Source organism: Ruditapes philippinarum, unplaced genomic scaffold (assembly GCF_026571515.1).
Source record: "Ruditapes philippinarum isolate M1 unplaced genomic scaffold, ASM2657151v2 ctg3060_1_1_1_1, whole genome shotgun sequence".
NCBI classification, from domain to species: Eukaryota; Metazoa; Mollusca; class Bivalvia; order Venerida; family Veneridae; genus Ruditapes; species Ruditapes philippinarum.
The window spans coordinates 29,653-51,867 of NW_026853437.1; the positions used below are offsets into that span (position 1 = coordinate 29,653).

General features: G+C 33.7%; 2 long non-coding RNA genes across 2 annotated transcripts; one reads left to right on the forward strand and one right to left on the reverse strand.

Annotated features, from left to right (window-relative positions):
• Positions 1 to 4,890: 4,890 nt before the first annotated feature.
• LOC132736878 (uncharacterized) lies at positions 4,891 to 10,276 on the forward strand. Its single transcript, XR_009626642.1, has 3 exons — positions 4,891 to 5,265; positions 7,574 to 7,658; positions 10,189 to 10,276. It is a non-coding gene; the product is annotated as an uncharacterized LOC132736878 (long non-coding RNA).
• Positions 10,277 to 12,375: 2,099 nt separating this feature from the next.
• On the reverse strand, positions 12,376 to 18,869 carry LOC132736877 (uncharacterized). The gene is made up of 3 exons (XR_009626641.1): positions 18,606 to 18,869; positions 13,612 to 13,688; positions 12,376 to 13,407 (listed from the first exon to the last, which is right to left on the reverse strand). It is a non-coding gene; the product is annotated as an uncharacterized LOC132736877 (long non-coding RNA).
• Between the last annotated feature and the right edge of the window lie 3,346 nt (positions 18,870 to 22,215).

The following is a 22,215-nucleotide window of genomic DNA, read 5'->3' on the forward strand; positions in this document are numbered from 1 at the left end:
TTGTTGTTATTCTGCCTAATATGTATAAGAAAGGTGGGGGCTGATTTTCATTAATACACAATTATTCTTGTACCAATAAAGACTTTTACTTTAAATTGAACAAAAGGTTCATATATTGCTTTTATTTTATTTAATATGGCTTAATTTGCCATATATTGGGATGTATTTTTATCTTTCAATACACCTTTTAATGAACCTTGTAGACTAGTACTTATGGCATCATATCATATTAAGGGTATCTAAGTAGACATGCAATATTACAATTACATGTTTCTGTTTTTGTATTTTCAAATGAACGTGGTACTGTACACATGATTTGTTGAAACACAAAATACAAATAATGTTTTGAGAAATAATTGAAAATGACGTTACTATACTTATAATAATGCACGTTACCCAAAATAAAAAGAAACAATTATCCTTCATAAATATAGGTGGTGAATTGCAATATGTATGTAAAAACAAACATCATTTGTATGCTCACTTTATTATAGATATATATACATATAAAAATAGTTTATTTATATTAAAGTTTGCATACAAATGATGTTTGTTTTTATATATATACTTATTTTGAAAACCCATTTTGAAGCTGCTTTTTGATAAATAATAAAAGAGAAAACATGCACAAGTTGCCTTCTTCGCAATTTTAATTATCATTATTCCAACAAACGATGCCTTAAACGAACACAATGCTATTTTTTAAATTTATTTCTATATTGTAGATAACTAATAAACGTGACACTTTAAATGTAGTTGCTATGAAACCCATGACCCATATAACTGACATTAATTTTGATATTACCCTATATACTGATAATCTAGATAATTTTCAAGATCAATAGTGTATATACTGTATTGAAATGTTTAAATCAGACAATGTATATCACTCACAAAGATACAGATTGTTGTACTTCAATTTTTGTTGTAAGGGACTATTGTGAAAAATACTGGTTTTATAAACAAGTACATTTTGGTAAAGAACAAATGTTCTTTACCGACAATTCCGTCACACATACTTTGTATTATAATTTCGTTTAAAACAGATGTAAATATAAGCATGTGTAATTATAACACGTATTGAATAATTTTATTTAGATACATAGTACATATCATGAACTTGTAATTTCCAATTGCTCCAACAATCAAGTTATATACATAGGCTAATTATAAAACGTTTAATTTGACCTAATTAATGCCGCAAAAATAAAATATTTTCTCATCCGGAGATAAATGGCATACTAATAGTATGCTTATTAACCATATTAAAACGATACGGAGTACATAAGTCTCTCCTAGTTTACGGCATAAAAACAACTTTTAATTGGTACATAATGTCGGGGACGATTATCGAGGAACAGTTACGCTAAAATTGAGGGGTCATCTCAACACATATGAGCACTTGAAGTAAGACCAGGATATTGTACTGTGTACTTTCCTTACATCTTAATTTTCATTTTAGTAAGTACAAGACGAATTGATGCCAAGTTCCCAAAGTATATTCGGAACGTTTCCCATAAGTTCAGCCGTTGGTCGTATGCGTTGACAGTTGTTTTGTCAAGTGCGCTGAAGTGCATCAATAGTTTCGTCCTTTGATGATGATTGAGCACGGACATCTTGACGTCTTGACTACGACCTCGATTATGCAGGTAACTTGGGACTGGACCGGGTTCGAGTTGTCTCGGGACTAAGTGAGGGCGAAGCTGCTGGTCAGCTGTCCGTGTTGGCCCTCATATACATCTGTTAAGATTTATCGGAGCTTGACCTAGCAATGGCTGATGTATGTGAGCCGCTTACATAGGAACTGAACCTAACTGTTTTTGTTTTTTTGCACTAAATTCTTAACTCAAAAGACGTCTTTCAAGACGATGTATACACTGCGAAAAAGACATGGATATACGGAAGTGTACGGAATTCCGTATATCATTAATATACGTGTAAGAATACGGGAAACTTGAAATACGGAGATGTACGGGACCGTATATTATATCAGTCCGTATATGACTCATATACGAACTCCGTACACTCGTAATATACGGGAACTTTGATGTACGAAGTCCGTATTTTACTAATATACGGAATTTTTATAACAAGTCCGTATATTACTAAAATACGAAATTCCGTATTCGTGCAAATACGGATTCTGTATATAGAAGTAGCGAATGAAAATTTACTTCTGAAGAGCCTATTTCCTGTAAGAGTAAAGAAATAGTCTGATCATATATTTGTCAGACATTTGACAATTAACACAATGCAAAATTTCCTGGAGTTATTAACGCGTCAATTGCGTACAAATAATATCGTCAGTGCACAGGACGTGTAAGACATCCACCTGTAACATGAAGACGCGGTATTCTAGCTCAATACCGCTTGGTTTGCTTTTTAGCATACACCCGCAGATAAATAGCGAATACTTTACATTTGCAATTCACGATTAGATAGTACTGTTTTGCATTTTGCATCTATGGTGAATCATGTTATTTTTGTAATTTCCTTTTCATTATCATTATAATATTTTATAATGATAAGCCAAACATGAGAAAATGATAAAGTTGAAATTGTGATGTTCAAAACATGAATTAATTATAATAAAATCGTGGATCTGTGAAGTTGAAATCATGAAAGTTAAAATAATTGTGAAAACACGAAGATGAAATCGGGATTGTCCACACAGCAATTAAATTTTACGTTGATATATGTCCTATAAAAATAGGCTAAACATAATATAATACATGTACTTGCATATGTAAAAAAACAACAATGATATCTCATTCATTCATTCATTCATTCATTCATTCACTCTTTCACTCATTCATTCATTCACTCACTCACTCACTCATTCATTCATTCATTGAATCAATCAACCAATCATTCATTCATTTATTTATTTATTTATTTATTCATACATTCATTCTTTTATTCATTACTCATTTATTCATATATTTATTTATTTATTTATTTATTTAATCTTTTTTTCAGGAAACAAAGATTTGCGTTTCTGTACACAAGTTTTGAATAGAAATCTTATGAAGTTCCGAATTCCCCAATTTTGATTTCTTTTCGCGCGGTCTCATTTATGACATAATATTGTGTAATAGCCACGTGCTGTATTGCCATAATCGAAGACAATACTGATTAAGCCAGATATTGATCCGGATATTGATCATAAACGCAGCAGGGTATATCGAGTGTCGGTTTTCTCCGATTAGGTAAATTAGCGCAATTGGTGTTGAATGTCTTAACGGTATTTTTTACTGTCAATTTCTAATATAATTCATGTACGAAATAAGGGAATTAAATTGTAATCCTATGTGATTTTGTTCTAGATATTATAAAGACTCTAACCCGACATATCAAAATGAAACAGACATAGCTGCTGTATTCTTTCCAATGCTTTTGCAGCGTCGTGTTGTTGTTATCCTTTAATTTGGCGGAATTCGTCATTTAAACATGACACAATTAAGATTTATCTTAAAGTAAACTTTGAAGTACCCTGCCGCCAGGTCCAATTATATCTAAGTTCACAAGCTAGAATCAGATGGATGTCACTGGGGTGTATGTACATGTATTGTTGATAGATGATGTCAAATTATTCGAAATAGCATTTCTTGAAAAATATCATCATCATCTCCCGAGTTTCCTCGTCTCCCATCAGCCATGTTTCTGCATAATTCGGTGACTTGAACATTGTTAAGGACAGGGGAACATGACCGTGCTATGTAAATTAACATTTGTTACCTGGTTAAAATAAAATTATGTATCTTGGAAACAGTTTTTGTAAAAGTAAATTTCTGTTTAAAAAAAAAATTGTCGTAGTTTGATTTAAAAACTCAAGTTAAGAACATACTAAATTATATATTGATAGTAAAATCACTTTTTAAATTGGACTTTCGAATTTTTACCGATACTCCAAATATTTTTATACTAATAAAGTTTTATTTTGATTATGAAATCCGCAGATAATGTGAAAGGATCTTTATACTTCATTTATGTGTATAAGTAAGTAAGTAAGTAAGTAATTTATTTATTTTAATGGGGATACGGACAAAAGCCCCCCTCCCATCTAAAAATGACAAGGTGAACAACCCCCCCCCCCCCATGAAATTAACACGTAGGACAAAAGCCCACCCCATCAAAAAATACAGGTAGGACAAAAGCCCCCCCCCCCCAGTCCATCAAACAATTGCTATTGAGAATCACGTCAGTTTAAATCTGGAACTTGATGTATTTTAACAAATAAATGCAATTGTATTAAAAGATAATTTACATTAAGATTTAAATTTAAAGGTACAAACGTTCTAATTTGATTTATTGTTTAATTCGTTGATGATATGAATGTTTTTATGTTTACTTTATTATATATTGTGCAGTACAAATGTAAATGAATATTTTCAGAGAATCGCTTTTCAAAGCTTATCAAGAAAATAAAAGTGAAAGGCGCATACTTGTCTAGATTTATTCCCGAACACTGGGCATGCAAAAATAGATAGTTATCAGTCTGGTCTATAAACCTTAGGGAGGCTTTTGTTTGATGGACTGGGGGGGGGGGGGGCGGGGGCTTTTGTCCTCTGTGTAAATTTAATGTGGGTCTTTTGTTTTACCCGCTTATTGTTGTTGTCACAAAAATCTGTGTAATTTATAAATATTTCTTAGCGCTTCTAAAACGTCTTTTATTTTTATTATCATCATCACCATCATCATCATCATCATCATCATCATCATCATCATCATCATCATCATCATCATCATCATCATCATCATCATTATCATTATCATTATCACTATTATCATCATCCTCATCATCATGAGTATTATTATTATTATTTATTATTAATATTATTATTATTATAATTATTATCAAAAAAATAAATAACCGATTGAGCATTAGAATCAAAGTTTTGCCTATGAAAAGTATCAATGGTTGTGTTATACATGTATGCAAAGTTATCGTTTATGGATACATGATATTTCCAATTTAATACATGTAATATTGCATTATTTTGGATCGAATAAAGGTCTTAGTATGCTGCTTTCTTCCGCATTATCACATTATCACCGACCTTAATATAAATCAGTGGCATAATTAATGCTACAAACGGTATCTAGGCATATCACGCGTTTTCAAAACAGCCAATGAGTTTAAAGCGTTGGTTTTGTATCACGTGAATCCTATCAACCAATCAGAAATAGCGCGGGCGAAATGAAAAAAGAAAAAACGGGATTGGAAATGGATAGTAAATAAAATTCAGAATATTGCAAAACAAGGTAGGTTAAAAGTTATTTTTTATCGTTGCAATATCAATATGCGATCAATAGAATAGTTGCATTTTGTGAACAACAGCTTATTTCAGGGTTAAACTGATTTGTTTTTAGAAAACTTTAACACTGTTTAATCTGTTTCGCTATCCAATATGGCCGCCGGATTAGATAATTAAAGCAGGGATATATCCCTAAATTTATACTGGGAGGTTACGAGTTTGATTTTGATTTCTAAACTGTATCTTGTTTAATTAATAATTTGTATGAAAAATGCAAAAAACAAAAAAATGAAAAGGGCATTTGTTAAATGCATTAATCATAACTTCCCTTCAGGGTAAAAAAAAACACCGAGTTAAAAATAACGACATTTAAACACCGAAGATGTCAAGGTATTACAGCCCCTGGACATGGTAGTACAAAGGGATTAATCAGTGTGTGTGACACGACCTATATATGCTTAATTGGTCAACTAATTGGACTTTATAATCTTGAGCGATCTCAATTATCACTTAACAGCAGGGGTGCGAATCAAATTATCTATTATGTGCAAGAAAGATCATATCGAAAAGAGACACTCAAATTCTATTTATTTTAATAGTAATTTATGAAATTGATAGCCGAAAAATAGGTTATGTTTTATCTATTCAATATAATAACAAAAATTATCAGATTTAACAGAAGAAAATTGGTTAGTACTTCTAAAAAATAGGTTTATAAATTTTAAGATAAAAATTAAATTGTTTCTCAGTCTTGATAATTTAACGATCAGAATACTTGTTTTATGTTCGCAGTTTTTATTTTTATCCAAATCCCCATTATTTGATGCAAACATAAGTCAATTTAAAGGCTCCGCTCTTTTCAATAATTTACTTTTTTAAGTTTCTGATCACATGTTGTTATATTGCTTATTTATATTAACCTATTGTTAAATGAATACAAATCTTAAACAAAAATAGGAAACAACATTTCTTTTTTTTATTTAAATCATTATACATTAAGACGAATAAATAAAATGAAAATAATTGTCAGAATTTTTTATTTACATTAATACAAAGAATGTGTATGATTGCATGTAATATGGCCGACAGGTGTTAAGTTAAACGGTTAACTGTGAATTCACTTACCCTTGGTGTCAAAATATATGAGCCGCGTCACGCCAAAACCAAATGGGTTTGCGACCTGCATGGATCCAGACCAGCCTGCGCATCTGCGCAGTCTGATCAGGATCCACGCTGTTCGCTAACGGTTTCTCTACTTGTTATAGAGTTTGTAAGCAAAACAGCATGGATCCTGATCAGACTACGCGGATGCGCAGGCTGGTCTGGCCATGCTGGTCGCAAACCCATTATGTTGGTTTTGTCTTGACGCGGCTCATATGTTTATTTTTACATTGATACGAAGCTTAGATCAGGAGCCTGTTGTCGGTGTAAGAATTTTAAAACTCGTGAATATAAAATATCGCAACGAACCAGAAGTTTTAAAACGGTTTTGTTTGTATTGTTTTAGTAATAATAGTAATTAGCAAGATCGCGTTTACTCGCAATTCAGGACAGGCAACTCTTGGTTTTCATTCGATATTTTTGGTTATTTATCTACGTTATTCAGGATTACCCAGATTTTAAATTGTATATACATGAACTGAGTTTTCGACATTTACAATGGATTTTTTATTGGACAAATGAAAATTTAAATTTTTTTTTATTATTATAATTAAAACTCTTTGTTTAGTTTTTAAGAGAAACATTACGCATAAGGTGATATCGCATGGGTCAGTCACAAACACGCGCCTGTTTGAGGAAACTGTTATTTAATATTTCATTATACATAAATTTAAACGCTTGAAAAACTGTATTGAGCATTTGTACATCACACACTTTTCGACATTCCATATTTTGACATATATTTCACATAAAGCAATATGGTAACACACGCACGCACGCACGCACGAACACACAAAATACATAACTACACATGCACATGAAAGTGAACACGTTCCTACCGTATTAACACTTTCGCACATGTGATCACTTATGAAACATGCAATTACATGTTGCTTTTTTGATTTCATTATATAATGTATGCATGTTGTTTCTTAAGAAAATATTAGTTCATCCATTATTGTGTTATATATAATAATTTCATTCATATTTCATCCTATATGTATCGTTCAATATTATATTATATGTATTATTCATTGTTAAACACTAGAAACTGTACAGTTTATGTGTAATAAAATCTGTTCTGTTCTGTTCTATGAAATATTTTCAATGTGCTCTTTATCATTTTATGCTGAAGTTATATTATGATTTTTCAGGACAGTTAAATCTTCTAGAAATGCAGCTGTGCTCTCTTTACAGCAATTGTAGATGAAGCAAAGTATGGTAGCAAGTTATATAGATGTAAGTTCACGTATATACATTGTTGTTTTTTTGTGAATAAAATAAGACATTTACACGGACGTACTGTCTGTAAAGAAGAGTTACTCAGACTCATATATTCCACTCTGTACTGACATCATGTGTTTTATTCTTTCTCAAGGCAAAGTCAAATTTCCTTAATTACACGCATTTATTTTGACAAGAATAAATGTGCTTAGTTATAAATACATTGGTTCTCTTTTATATCTTGTTAGAATCAATTCTAAGGCGGAATGATGTCACACTTCATAAAATGATGTCAATTAAGGCATATATGATATAAGCATTTTGCCGCGCATTTGAAAATGCTAAACCATACTTGCTTTTAATATGCAAAAATCAAATATATAAAATATAAGAATTAACTCGAACACACACAATGGTTTGATATAGATGCACTGTGCATGCGACTTTATTTTATTAAATTAGTTTTCTTTTCTTAAACATATTACTGTATCAAAAAATATGTATTTCTTTACAGTTTAATCACTTTTATATATGTTAATGATAGTAATTGTTTTAGTTACTACGTGCGTAAAGCGATAAGTACGCCGCTTTGATAATGTGAGAGTGACGTTACATTTTCTTTTGTACATGTACACTAAAGTTAACAACATTTGAGCCGTGTCACGACAAAACCAACATAATGAGTTTGCGACCAGCATGGATCCAGATCAGGATCCATGCTGTTCGCTATCAGTTTCTCTACTTGTTATAGGGTTTGTAAGCGAACAGCATGGATCCTGATCAGACTGCACGGATGCGCAGGCTGGTCTGGATCCATGCTGGTCGCAAACCCATTATGTTGGTTTTGTCGTGACACGGCTCATTTGTCTTAATAGGTAAAACAGGGTTTTCAAAGCGAATATAATGTCAGATAAGAAACAGAATTTGAAATGTCTTGATGGAAAAGTTAGAATGTCATACACATTAAATTTTATCACAAGTTCGAGCCTCACAAGTTGTCTTACTTTTTTGCGTTTTTTTTCCATATTTTTTTTTAATTTTACATTAGAAAAATGAATTAGGATAGAAAGGCAGTTTTGTTATGATATTTAATAATTTAGATATACATGCACGGATGATAGTGATTTTTATCCTGTATAGTGTGTAGTATGTAGTAGTCATAGTACTTTTGCAGTGCCATAGTATTTCGTGCAAACTTAACTATAGTTGAAACAGTCTGTGTACAGTATCATGCATTCCGTATAATTTTGCACCAACTTGCTAAATAGGGCTAAATATAGCTACATTTAAAACAAAATGAGATCTTAATAGAAAATATCACAGCATTTATAATCTTTACAATAAATGATACAAAACTTTCATTACCTGATTGATAATTATAAAGCAATATCTTTGGGAAAAAGGTGCAATCCGAGCCTAGCTGTCTTGCATTGATATTTACCACAACCTTACCTACTGCATTACTCTGAGAGTTGGTTAATTTGTTGATAATTAAGTTTATATAGCTAGCCTGTTTGAATATAATAAACACAATATGATAGCTGTTTTACACCTGGATAGTGGACTTGACCACCTCGTCACTTAATTATCATACTAAACGCACAGTACTTGTGGGCACGTGAAACATATTGTGTTGATACGTAAATGTTTCACGTGCGCACGTAATAGTCGCATTCGCATGTATTAACTAAAATATTTCCTATGTTATTTTATGCAATTGTCACATATGATACGTATATTTTATTATCTGAATTTGATTTCATACTATCAGATTAATGCTATAGGCAAGGGAGGATATTTTGATTTATATTTCGTGAGAATTATAACTTTATTTTTAGAGATGGCACACTGTAAGAGATTCTATTGTCAATTTACCTAGTTAAACAGTCTTAACAATAAAAAAAATATTAATCTACACTATTGTTTATTGAAGGTATTCATTCGTTGCTGAGATAGTTTTTGAAACAATTGAAATTAAAACAAACAATAATCCAAATTTGTTAAGATTAACGTTTTTTTATATAAATGAGAAGTATAGCTGAGTATTCCGCCTTTTACTTAACTGGATATCATTGTGCAAACACGGATCTACATCTGAGTAACAAATATCTGTACTTTTTAAGCCTTTTTTCAAACGAATTGACTCATACTAACGATGCTAATATACATCGTAAAACATTTTCCCCAATACAAAGTTATTTTGTGTTAATATATTTTTAATCAATAAAACACTCTTTACATAGAACAAAGATACCATTATCATTTATATTACAGGTGTGAAATAAATATATTCGTAAAGGTTTTTTAACAAAAACATATAACTTATCACCCGTCATAGATTAATCATTTCATTTAAATCCTGTGTAAATGGTTGCTTATAAATGACATCTTTATCCTAATAATATAAAATAATTTTGAAATTTGCGTTAGAAAAAAAAATGTATATATGTATACGCTTAAAAAATGCTTGTGTATAGTCTTTTTGAAAGTTGTGATAACTATTTCACGACACTATTTAAACAGGATTTTGAACTCTCTTTTTCAGATACACACATGCCGAAGAAGATTGTAATATCTGGAGATAACATTTCCTACGTCACGAAATAGACACCGTCACACTGGTCTACGTAACAACATTCCTATAGTCTAATAGATGATTGATATATTTAAGTGCTTTTAAGAACTGTGTTTGAATGACGAATTTCTGTGAATACGGATTTTTAGTTTTAATGATTATTATTAAAACTTTCTGTAATAATCAATTTGTGCTATGGACTCATTTTCCTAAAATAATATGTGAATGTTAACACGAACAAATGATATGAATATCTTTAAAATATTTTATGGGTGTAATACAAGTGGCTCATAAAAATTGTTAAGATAAATAGAATCGAACTTCAAGTTGGTATAGTGTGTTCTACATTTAAACAACATGCAATTCATAAAGGTTACGGCTTGAAAATATCGAAACATGTACATGTATAACTCGATCTCTAAAGAAAATATCGCAGTGCGATTTTTTCCACTGTGATACGTATTTCATGACTCTGTATCGCATCATACCGGTATATCGCCGTTCCGTTGCAACGCTACATTAATTTGTCCCTCTGGAATAAGGCTTGCAACAATATATGACTGTTGTAGCGAAGACATGTTTATTTTGTTTAATATATGTATACATATTGAATATATGTTTATGAAATAATAAATATTTAAGAGTGACTCGATTTGGTTTTAACTTTATTATTTGAAATACTCCAATTGTGAAGATAACGTTCTTAAGCATATGACTTTATAGTTCCCATTCAAAATGTGTAATAAAACATGTTCTATTGTACAAGTCTGCATTTCGGTCATGTATACGTGTCACTTATATGTAAATGCATGCTTTTGATATTATCTGTAACTTCTTTTATCAAGAAAATACAGTTCTGTATTCCCTGTGGACAACTAAAAAGTGCAATTCCGTATATCCCCTGTATATATTGAAAATACGATTCCGTATATCCCCTGTATATGTAGAAAATACCAATCCGTATATCTTTTGTATATGTAGAAAATACGATTCCGTATATCATCTGTATATGTGGAAAATACGAGTCCGTATATCCTCTGTATATGTAGAATATACGGTTCCGTATATCCTCTGTATACGTAGAAAATACGAGTCCGTATATCCTCTGTATATGTAGAAAATACGGTCCCGTATATCCTTGGTATATTTATAGTATACTAGGGATAGCAACCTATATATAGTCCGTATACGGGATTTTATTATCCGTATACTTCAAAAGTACGAACAAATATACGTACATGTATATGGGGCAAATACGGAATTCCGTATATGCCTGATGCATATACGGACATCCCGTATACCCGGTGTTCCCTATACGGACTCGTATACTTGGTCCGTATATTCGACGAATACATCCCGTACACGCCCGTATATGTCAAAAATACGGGACCGTATATTCCCGTATATCAGTATATTTTTCGCAGTGGTACGGCCTAAAGCGCTGGCAATAATTTGAAAAGTGAAATTGAAATGGAGTGAATTACTATATCGAAGTTTATACATAAAAACAGCAGGTGTCAAGTGCCGTGTAGAAGCCGTAAAAGGTGTCCCGTACTTCACTTCAGTGTTGCTATATTTTTCTGGTCCTTTGGGATAATTGAGTCTAGCATTTTTATGTGTTGATAGTTGAGTCTCGCTTAAGCCGGTGCTAGGGGGCGTGAGGGTTGTTACACTTTTTATTATCCATCATGTACAGACTCAATCAAACCGAGTCTGCAATTTTCATGATTTCTTTTTCTGTTTTTAATGCTTCTGAGGGATAACTTTTTTCCAGATATTTCAACACTTTTACAGTCATACACTGATAGTCCATCTATTGTAGGATCTGAACAGGTACTCTTACAAGTGCACGATCTTATTTCCCACATGAAACAGAGCTGAGCTATTTCTTGCCTTCGATATAGTAAACATTATTCACTAACTGTTTTAATGCTGAGCGCCAAGCCAGGAGCTGTCAGTACCATTTCTCATGTTTTTGGTATCACGTGGCTTATAACCTTCTTCAGTCGAAGAAAACGGTTTAGCCTAATAAATTATGAAAGGAGTAGTAAAAATACATCAGCCTAATGCTACAGCATAATGCGTCAGTAGATGACATTGGAGAATTTTATTGCAATTTACCCACCCAGGGTATTTTACCCCAGCAAACACAAGACGTCATCCTGACGTCAGATTTAAGTCAGGTTCTGACGTCGGATGACGGTCGGAAAAACGGTTGGATTTGAAAGTTTTTTTGACGTAATAATCTGACGTCAGGTAGAAGTCAGAATCTAACCATTATTTAACCTTTTTCTTACCAAAATCTGACCATTATCTAACCATTTTTCGACCTCAATCTGACCATTTTCCGACCTAAACCTAACCAGTTTCTAACCATTTTCCGACCTCAATCTGACCATTTTCCGACCTAAATATTAACCCTTTTCTGCCCTTAATCTGATCATTTTCTGACCTTCATCTGATCATTCCCCTAATCTTTTTTTGTTTCACCACATCATAAATATTTTCTGGCTAATCATGATTTGATCGAATTTAATGTAACTCATTCTATTAAGTAACTTTCCCTCCAATGAAATGTATAACAGAAAACTAAAAGCAAAATTATGTTTTATGCTTTTTTAATTTAAAATAAAAGTTGCAATTTTAAGCTGATACATACAATTTTAGTAAATTCTGCAAGGTTAAATAATTTTCATAAATTAAACAAAATAAAACATAAAATAAGTTAATTACAAAACAAAAAGTATTACAAAAACAATGACATAAATGAAACTAAGAAAACATGTACAAATATTAAAGAACAAAACAATGTATGCACATTTCTATCAAAGTTTGCCTTATCAAATAAAATAATGAAAATATTATAATTTTAAGAAAAGTTAAAAGATTCTGATAATAATGTTTCAAGCAATTAATGACAGATTTTCAGTATTTAAACTATATTTCTACAGCATTTCTAAAACATTTAGTGCCATTTTGCATATTTTGACCCCCTTTGATAATTGTCAGTAATGTATAAATTGCTGCCTTTTAGTTACTTCACAAAGTTATACTTTTAGATATCCATGAGAATTAGCACGAATTTTGAGGTGTGATGCTTTAAGATATGACCTTCTTTCAGCACCCCTCGTCTGTCAGGAGGATATGTAGCGTTTGTAGCGTCCAATAACGTGTGTGACATCATTTTCACTGAAAAAAAATGAAACATGGAAAAATAACAAGCAAAAATGTTTTCATGGTTATCGTAACTTAATGAACAATTTTGCCAACTTTTTATAAGAGAGCTTTAACAAAGATTAAAAGTAAACATAAATAATGAACATTTAAAAAGCCGCTTTTAAACTCCAGTTTAGTATGGATTAAAGTATTTAATAGAATTTACAAAAAATTTACTTTCCTATGTTTCTTTTTACATATTCACGTGTTTCCGTCCCTCCGACCTTTGAGAGCATGTCCAACACTTTAACTACCTGAAAAGAAAATTATATTCTACCTTATGTACTATATATTCTACGTTTGAAATAGAACAGTTACGCAAGTCTTAAATATTTCATTGTTTTAAATTAAAGATTTAATGCCGAAATGTCTGGAACCAAAACGCGTCACTCTTGGGTTATTTGGGACCGGAACGTTTTGGGTTATTTGGGACCGAAACGTATTGGTCCGAAATGCTCGAAATCGTACAAATTCATTCTCAATTCTCAGATTTGAACTGACAAAAACATCACAGTTTAAGAAAAATATGAAAACTAAGCATTCTCTTTGGTAATACTGAGAGGCATATTATAAACTCTTCACAAGCAGAGTTAAAACATGTCAATTTTAAAAAGATTTATTATATAGTAAATCTATAATGGTATAACAAACTTACATAGATGTTCAAGTTCTTTGGATACTTTGACACACGGATGTAATCAGATAGATTAATCTGAGCAGTTTATTGCTTGTCCATTCAACAGGAAACCAGGATGTGGACTGAGGGAATACTGGGACGTCCCATCTCACCAAGGTCAAACACACCACTATATTTCGGTTAGGTCAGTGACCACCACACTCCTCCCCGTCCTATTTGAAAAGGCTGGCTGCCAGATAAGACCTTTCTAGTATCTAATCCAGCACTCAATACGAGCCTATTGAATGATTTCCTGGATCCTTACCAGTACTGGTACTGTACCCTGCTCTAGTACATGTACCAAATAGGTGATTATGATAAACCAATCACCTGAGCAGCTCAGCTATGACTTGATCAGCTGAGCAGCCCCACTAGGACTTACTCAATTACCTGAGCAGCCGACTATGCAGAATTCTACGACTCACTCAATCACCTAAGCAGCCCACGATGCAGAATTCTACGACTCACTCATTAACCTGAGCAGCCCACTGGAATTTATTAGAATGAATTGTCACCAGTAGCACCCTGAGAAGAATTAACCAACATTAGTCTGTAACAATCACCAACAAACATAAAACCTCCTTCAGGTCTAATTGATTCACTGAAGACTTATCTCTTACTACTGTCAAAACACTCTAACCCACTCATGCACTGGTTCACACTCAGATGCAAGGATATGCAGCTTATATCTAGAGACTACCGCAACTCCTATCACATCTACCAGCTTAACAGCATGAGCATCCTGAGGATTATACCCCAATCCTCAATATAAGACCTTATCTGGACAATAAACGATCCAAACTCAGATTTATATTCAATAACCAACAAGAAGTAACCTTCACCCACAAGCTGTGAAACCTCATTAAATAACCACACTGAATTATAAATCTCCGGTCTTATATTCTTACCTCCCAAAAAAGACAACACATTTCCTTTGATAACTGTTATAACTCTGACATTATTTCAAGAGCTCAACCTAACAGATAACATCATGACAATTACTACTTCAGTTCTGCAAGATGCTCATTCTATTTCTGCCATAAGAAACCCCCAACCACGCAATCCAATATTGTACTAACATTTGTAATGATCACTATTAACAGATGCCTGCATCCAAATAGATCCCATACAAACTGTCATATAAATTGCTTGTCGGCCTAACAAGCAACCTACCAAATGACATTATAGGTCATCTAGCTTAGAAGAGACGGGAACTGCGTGCTTGGTGACCCCCTACATAGCAGTGAACTTAACTGACCAGATGCAACTTGCTTGTCTATATGGGAGCTAACCGTCTCTTAATGGTGACTATATTGTTACCAAACATCTCAGTTCTGGGACTCAGATTTCTGAAAATAACACCAGAATGGACTCTAGGGCCTTTTGAAACATAATCACCAATAAGCTTGCAACCCATTATTACTAAGATGATTCCTAGATAATGAGCTTACACTCCTTAGATTCGTTCCCAAGGTTCCTAATTACCAAGACTGATTGTAACACACTCAATGACAGATGCGATTTTAACCTGAAACCCGTAGAATTTGGTTCCTTCCCTGGCAGGCTTCCCAAGACCCTTAGTGACCCAAGTGATCTTTTACTTGCCAATAGCACCACATCTACATCGTCAATAAAGGATCCCCCAATTCATGGGCCATCATATACTAATTAACACCTACCGCAAGGCAATTTACCCCAAATCGATTTCCCACATGGTACCAGACTATTACATCATTTTACAATGATCATTTGTTCTGGGCCCAAATCGATTTTACTAGACATTACATCATTTTACCATGATTACGATTTGATCTGTGCTGCAGCAACTTACACCAGGATAGATCCTTCAACCATCCCGCCAAATTACCTTGTGGCTCCCAAAACCAATAAACCACCTTATATGAGTGATCAGTCTATGGTATGCAATCAGCTAAACTACCAGATAATTAAATTACCCCATGGTAGTTCTTCTCTGATTAACCACCAGATAAATTTAATTACCCCAATGGCGGTTCCTATCTGCAGCTACCCTCACCCCCACCAGTACTAACTGGTAAGAGGCAGGCTTTTATTCCCCAAGACTTATTCCAACTACAAGGAATTTCCCTCAAGTTGATTTCCTACATGGCAGTCCCTGGATCCAAACACCATGTTTACAACCTGATTTTTCCCCAGATCGATATCCTACATTTTATTCTATCCCATTCCCTCCCCCCCCCCCCTTTGGGATTAGAAGAACCACATATTAGAATAAACATGATATCGACCCAACCTTGTAGCCTTAAAACACCTAAAAGCATTTTATAAACTTTTAGGGCTACCCTTTGACCTAAGCCTAATCAACTGTGAAAGCCTTCTTAAACTTATCTTCAAGTTCCTCAATAGCCTCTATCACAGTTTCCCAAGTCACAGAAGAGTTATCTTCATCAGAATGAACTTCATAACTATCAGTACTGACTGAAGAAACCCTCTTTCCTTCACACCTTTCACTGCGTTTGCTCCTACCAAAAATGGCCTCATGGCTCTGTTGGTACTTACCGACCAATAATTTGGCTTGTTCGACCGTGGATGGGTCATGCATGTAAACATGGAACCCAGCTTGTTGGTCTAATAAACCATGGCAAAACCTACTTATAACCTGACTTGTTATAAATTGGGCACATACCCCCTGAAAGGCTTTATCGGCTAAGGCATGTAACCTGTCTGCAAAATCATCAAGAGATTCGCCCGGGTTTTGAAAAGCTTGATAAAATTGCCCTTGAGCTGCCTCTGGTGAGATTTGGTCACCAAACCGAGCCTCCAGTTTATCGTATAAAGAAGCATACGATTGCACTTCACCACTATTATGTAAAATTACATAATAATCTAAGGCTTTGCCCTCTAACGTCAAGCACAACGCACACAGTTTATCCTCATTTGACCACTGGCACATCTCAGCATATCTGGAAAACTTAAAAATGAAAGCTTCCCAACTGCAATTGCCATCAAATGTTAAATTCGTGGGCATTTTATCTAACGATAGTCTTGACCTGGCTGTTACAGGATAAACTGGTTCCCATCCCCCATGAGATAATGGCTCAAACTCATTATCCCCCAATGAGGTGGTCCCCTGTTCTTTCCATAGAGACCGCTCAGACCCAAAATCAGCAGGAATAGCCTGGGGAACCCTAGGTGTGGTAAACATATGCCCATTATACCCCATGCTATCCCCACCCATCACAGGTCTACCTTCTCTACGCCCAAATACTGAAGTGCTTTTCACCCCAGCTGACCCTCTGGCCACACCAGGCTTTACTGCCCCAGGCTTTGGTTCCAAAAAGTCAAAAAATGACTGATCCAAGGACCTAAATGACTTATCCAAGGACCCTTCCCCTTCAGAAGCTACAGTATGATACTCTAAAGCCTCCTGTTTCCTAGGGAATTCTTCCAAAACCTCATTTGGTGAAAAATCTATCATATCTAATTCCTCACCCGTAAACTTTTTACAACATATTGCAGACAATATTTCGCCTGTGATATCACCGCCAGCCCCCCTTATAGATAGGAGAATAGCAGCAACCTTTTTACTAACCCCGGAATTTTAACCAACTCGTCCTCAGAAGCAAAATTAATCGCAACCTTAGATTTATTGGTGTGGGGGCCTTTTGTGTCTGACCTATCCATCGCCATTGCCATATTAATAATTACTTATTACAATATTTTTATTACAAATAATTAAAAATATCAGGCAATTACAGGTCATGCAAAGTACCACTTACCGTTACTGTAAACCAATTTCCGAAATAAAATTTATTTTATTCCACACACGTGCACAATACTACAATATTGTGCCTTACAGTAACTATAATAAGCAATATTAAAAAAAATATATCGCTCTTTGAATTATGCAATATAAAAAATATCACACCTCTTTCTGCTGAAAATAAGCAATATTATGAAAATATCACTCTTAAAAATTCCTCTGCAATTCTCTTTCAAAAATTGCTAGGTTTTGGAACAACAATAGAAGAAAAAAAATATGATACCGGTATCAAATATCCTAATTAGAAACCACAATGGTACAAAAACCTAAGTGGGTCCGAAGACTGGTAGCGTCTTAAAAATACAGGCCGCAGCTAGAATTAAATCACCGCTGCCACCATTATAGTAAATCTATAATGGTATAACAAACTTACATAGATGTTCAAGTTCTTTGGATACTTTGACACACGGATGTAATCAGATAGATTAATCTGAGCAGTTTATTGCTTGTCCATTCAACAGGAAACCAGGATGTGGACTGAGGGAATACTGGGACGTCCCATCTCACCAAGGTCAAACACCACTATATTTCGGTTAGGTCAGTGACCACCAGAATTATTAGACATTATCGCGAATTTGTGTGACATTTTACTTCAGCCGTTCAAATAATGATAATTAAATTTAAGAGTGCTTGCAATCATGCAATTATTTATCAAATACAAAGTAAAAATAAATCTGAATAAATTGAACTGACCTTTTTGTTCAAGAAAATCTATAATATTCACTTTATCAATGCATCCCGATTCCTGACCGACAGCCAAAACGTAACGTCTACGAATTTGAATTTCCATCCACGTGACTTTAGATTCGAATTATAGGTTAATTATGTTTTCTTTCCCCATTCTGTCACTATGATTAAATGTTAAAGCACTATTAAAAAACTCGTGATTTTGATACATATAATGTACCACAAATGATAATATTATAACGTTAAAAGATTGGAACTTGTAAACAGATCTGTGGCTATAAATAGATTTCATAACAATAACACATGTAATTTGCCTATATATTCAGCGCCACCTATATGTTTTATTAGGTTGCAGCGCCGCGATCTCGGTCTGTATTTATATAAGAACACTTCATTTGTAATCCAAATAACATTTGAAAAAAAGTTTAAATGATTACAACAGCGAATAAGGATTATATTTTGTTATTTTTTTACCTACCGTCAGGACACCGACCAGAACCTAACGTTAGTACGACGTCAAAAAGAAACGTCTATTAGACATCGGTATTTTAACGTCAGATTTACGTCGTATTTTGGTCGCCGACGTCGTGACCAAAATCTAACATTAGTCCGACGTTATTTTAACGTCATGTGTTTGCTGGGACACGATGTCTAAATATATTAAGAATTTGGTGCAGATTTATGGTAACTGATTTATAATGTAAATACTTATGTAACTTTATCAGTTGTCGTTATCATACTTACTTGATATCAGGTTCATTTATTTCGGAACGATTTTTGCTTATAATCCAACCACGATTCTAATTGAAGTGGCAGAAATGTATTTCAAATGCACACATAGACACATTCTTCGAGTTACGTTATGAGACACCGACACACTTACTTTTAAAAATAAAACATCCCATAAGGCACTGGAGACTATCGTTCAGAACTTTGTTTTGACAACGATTTTATCCGACTTTTATGATATCGTTTTTATTTGAAAAAAGGTATAAATGTATCGTCAGTGAAAGACGGGATCCAGGCTTAAATGCCATGCTTTTATTTAAAAACTAAAAAGACACAATATACATGAAATGGTTTACTTTGACGATGTTATCATGTACATATTTAACAAATGCGAGTACATATGGTGGTCAGGGCTATTGATGGGATAGAGCCACAGGAATAATATTATTCAGGACAAAGACAAAATTATGATATACTATCACAAATTATTGTTGGCAATGCTGCTGTTATCCGTGACTTAGGAACCTCGTCTATTATAAAATGTTAGATTAATTTGAAATTATCCCTTTATAAAACTTTTCTTCGGTCTTCAATCTCCGTTCCTCATTATAAGCCGCAAATGTCTAATAAAAGAACAGCGTTCTGATCACAGGCCCTCCATACACACCTTGGGCTGTTTTTCTTTGTTAGAACTTACTTCGATTACTCTCTTATTCCTTGCGGTCTGAAGACCGCAGGGTATTTGTACGCGTTTAACTTTTGAGGCATGGAGGAGCACGTGACCTGTTTTCGGTACATGGAGGAGCATGTGATCTGTAAACCGTACATGATTGGTTAATTGACCTTTTCGAAAACCTAGCTAAATACCGTTTGCCGGTACGTTACGGATTTACCACTAAAGAATTAGTCCGAATTACACCTAATTAACACACGTGATATTTCTAATTTTCTTTAATTATTTTACCGTTTAAGGTGGAAAAACTTGAATGATGTGCTTGAACATTATCAATTCTTCTTTATTATCTATCTCAAATTTTAAAAACAAATTGTTTATACCACGGATTTATATGATATATATCCGTGTTTATACTGAAAATCTACAAAATTAAAATATTCGTAGTGGCTGTTACGTCATGGGTTTATGAACGACATAGATATATATGTGCTCTAACTACGTTTATTATCTAAACTATATTATATGATATATGTGTTTACATATCAGTGTCCGTGATGGTAGTATATCTATGATCTAGAGAACTCTCTATTATAAAGGAGCTGTACGCACCAAGAGTATCATGTTACAGTTTACTCACCATGCTACATCTTTCATCTTTTACAAAATTACTGTTATATTTAAACATAATTTTATCATAAGTATAACCGCATAGATTATTTGAATAACGCTTAAATAAATTCAAGGAAGAAAAACTTGATGATTACAGTAACATGTAGTTAATAAATGTTCATTATTATGAGTCGTTTACAACATGTACTAATTATGATTAATACTGTAAAATTTCTTCTTTTAGAAACAATCACTGTCTATTTACAAGTCTGTTACAGCACGTGGCTTCACCTTTCTGCGCGAGTGAAATAATTAGCATTATCCGGAGGATTCAAAACCACAGGCTGTTTATTGCTGTCGGTACGCTCTGACCCTACGTTAATCATTCTGTAATTAACTGACATTTCAAGGCCAGAATTCAAAGCACCATGTGTCAATATAGGCGATTCTTTAGATTTCAACAAATCTTTACGATTTCTGCGATATTGTTGCCGTTTTCTGTTTCAACAATATAGGACCTTTCGCTGTGTTTTTTATTACAACAGCGGGACTCCAGGATTTGTCTAGACGTTGAATTCTAGCGGAATCTTCAACATTTAAGGGAGACAGAAGTTTAGCATTTTTATCATAATAATGCTTAGATTTGACCTTGGATTCTGCGATTTTTTGTTTGACAACATCAGGGGGCAGAACTCGTGGTATAAGGTATAAGGTTTTCCCTTACAGTGGGAAGGATAGAACGAAGTTGTCGTGATTGGACTATCTGCGCTGGACTAAAATTTCCTATATCAGCGAGAGGAGTAGAATGATATTCTAAAAAAATCCTATTCTCGGATCAGAATTATCATCTTTTGCCTTTTAAGTATACGTTTTGGCAACTTTAACCATCGCCTCAGCCAACCATTTGTTTGGTTATGATATGGACTACATTTTACATGTACAAAATCCCTTGACTTTGAAAACTCCTCAAATTCTTGACTAGAAAAACATGGACCCCATCAGTGACTATTTTCTCACATATGCCCCAATGTGACATGATATCTTTCATGTGGGAAATAACAGTTGAACTTTTCGAAAGTTCATGAACTATGGATACCTAGAATAGTAATCGGACATGACCATGAGAATTTTTCTCATTAAGTGAGAACAAGTCACACACTGCAATTTGAAACGGATTAGTCTGGGATTTCAGAGCTGATTAATGGCTCCTTCTGTTGCGATGACCTGTATTCCAGACAAATCTGACATTGATTTACCATTTCAATTATATCATTTGAAATTTCCCGGCCAAAACATTATTGACCTTGCTCTACTAAGACATTTTTTGCGCACCCAGATGACTGGAATGCAGCACCTTTAACATTTCAGATCTGAGTGACCTGGGCATAACGATTTTTTCTCCTTTCATTATTAAACCATTAACCTCAAATAACTCATCCCTATAGTTCCAAAAAGGCAGCAATTAACTGATGACAAGCCTTTTAGTACTTAGGCCAACCAAACTTTATTGTTTGTTGTAATGTACATAATTGTTCATCTTGTTTTGTGTGTAACCTGATTTCCTCAAGTTTTTCTATCTGACACGGGTTAAGATGGGATAAC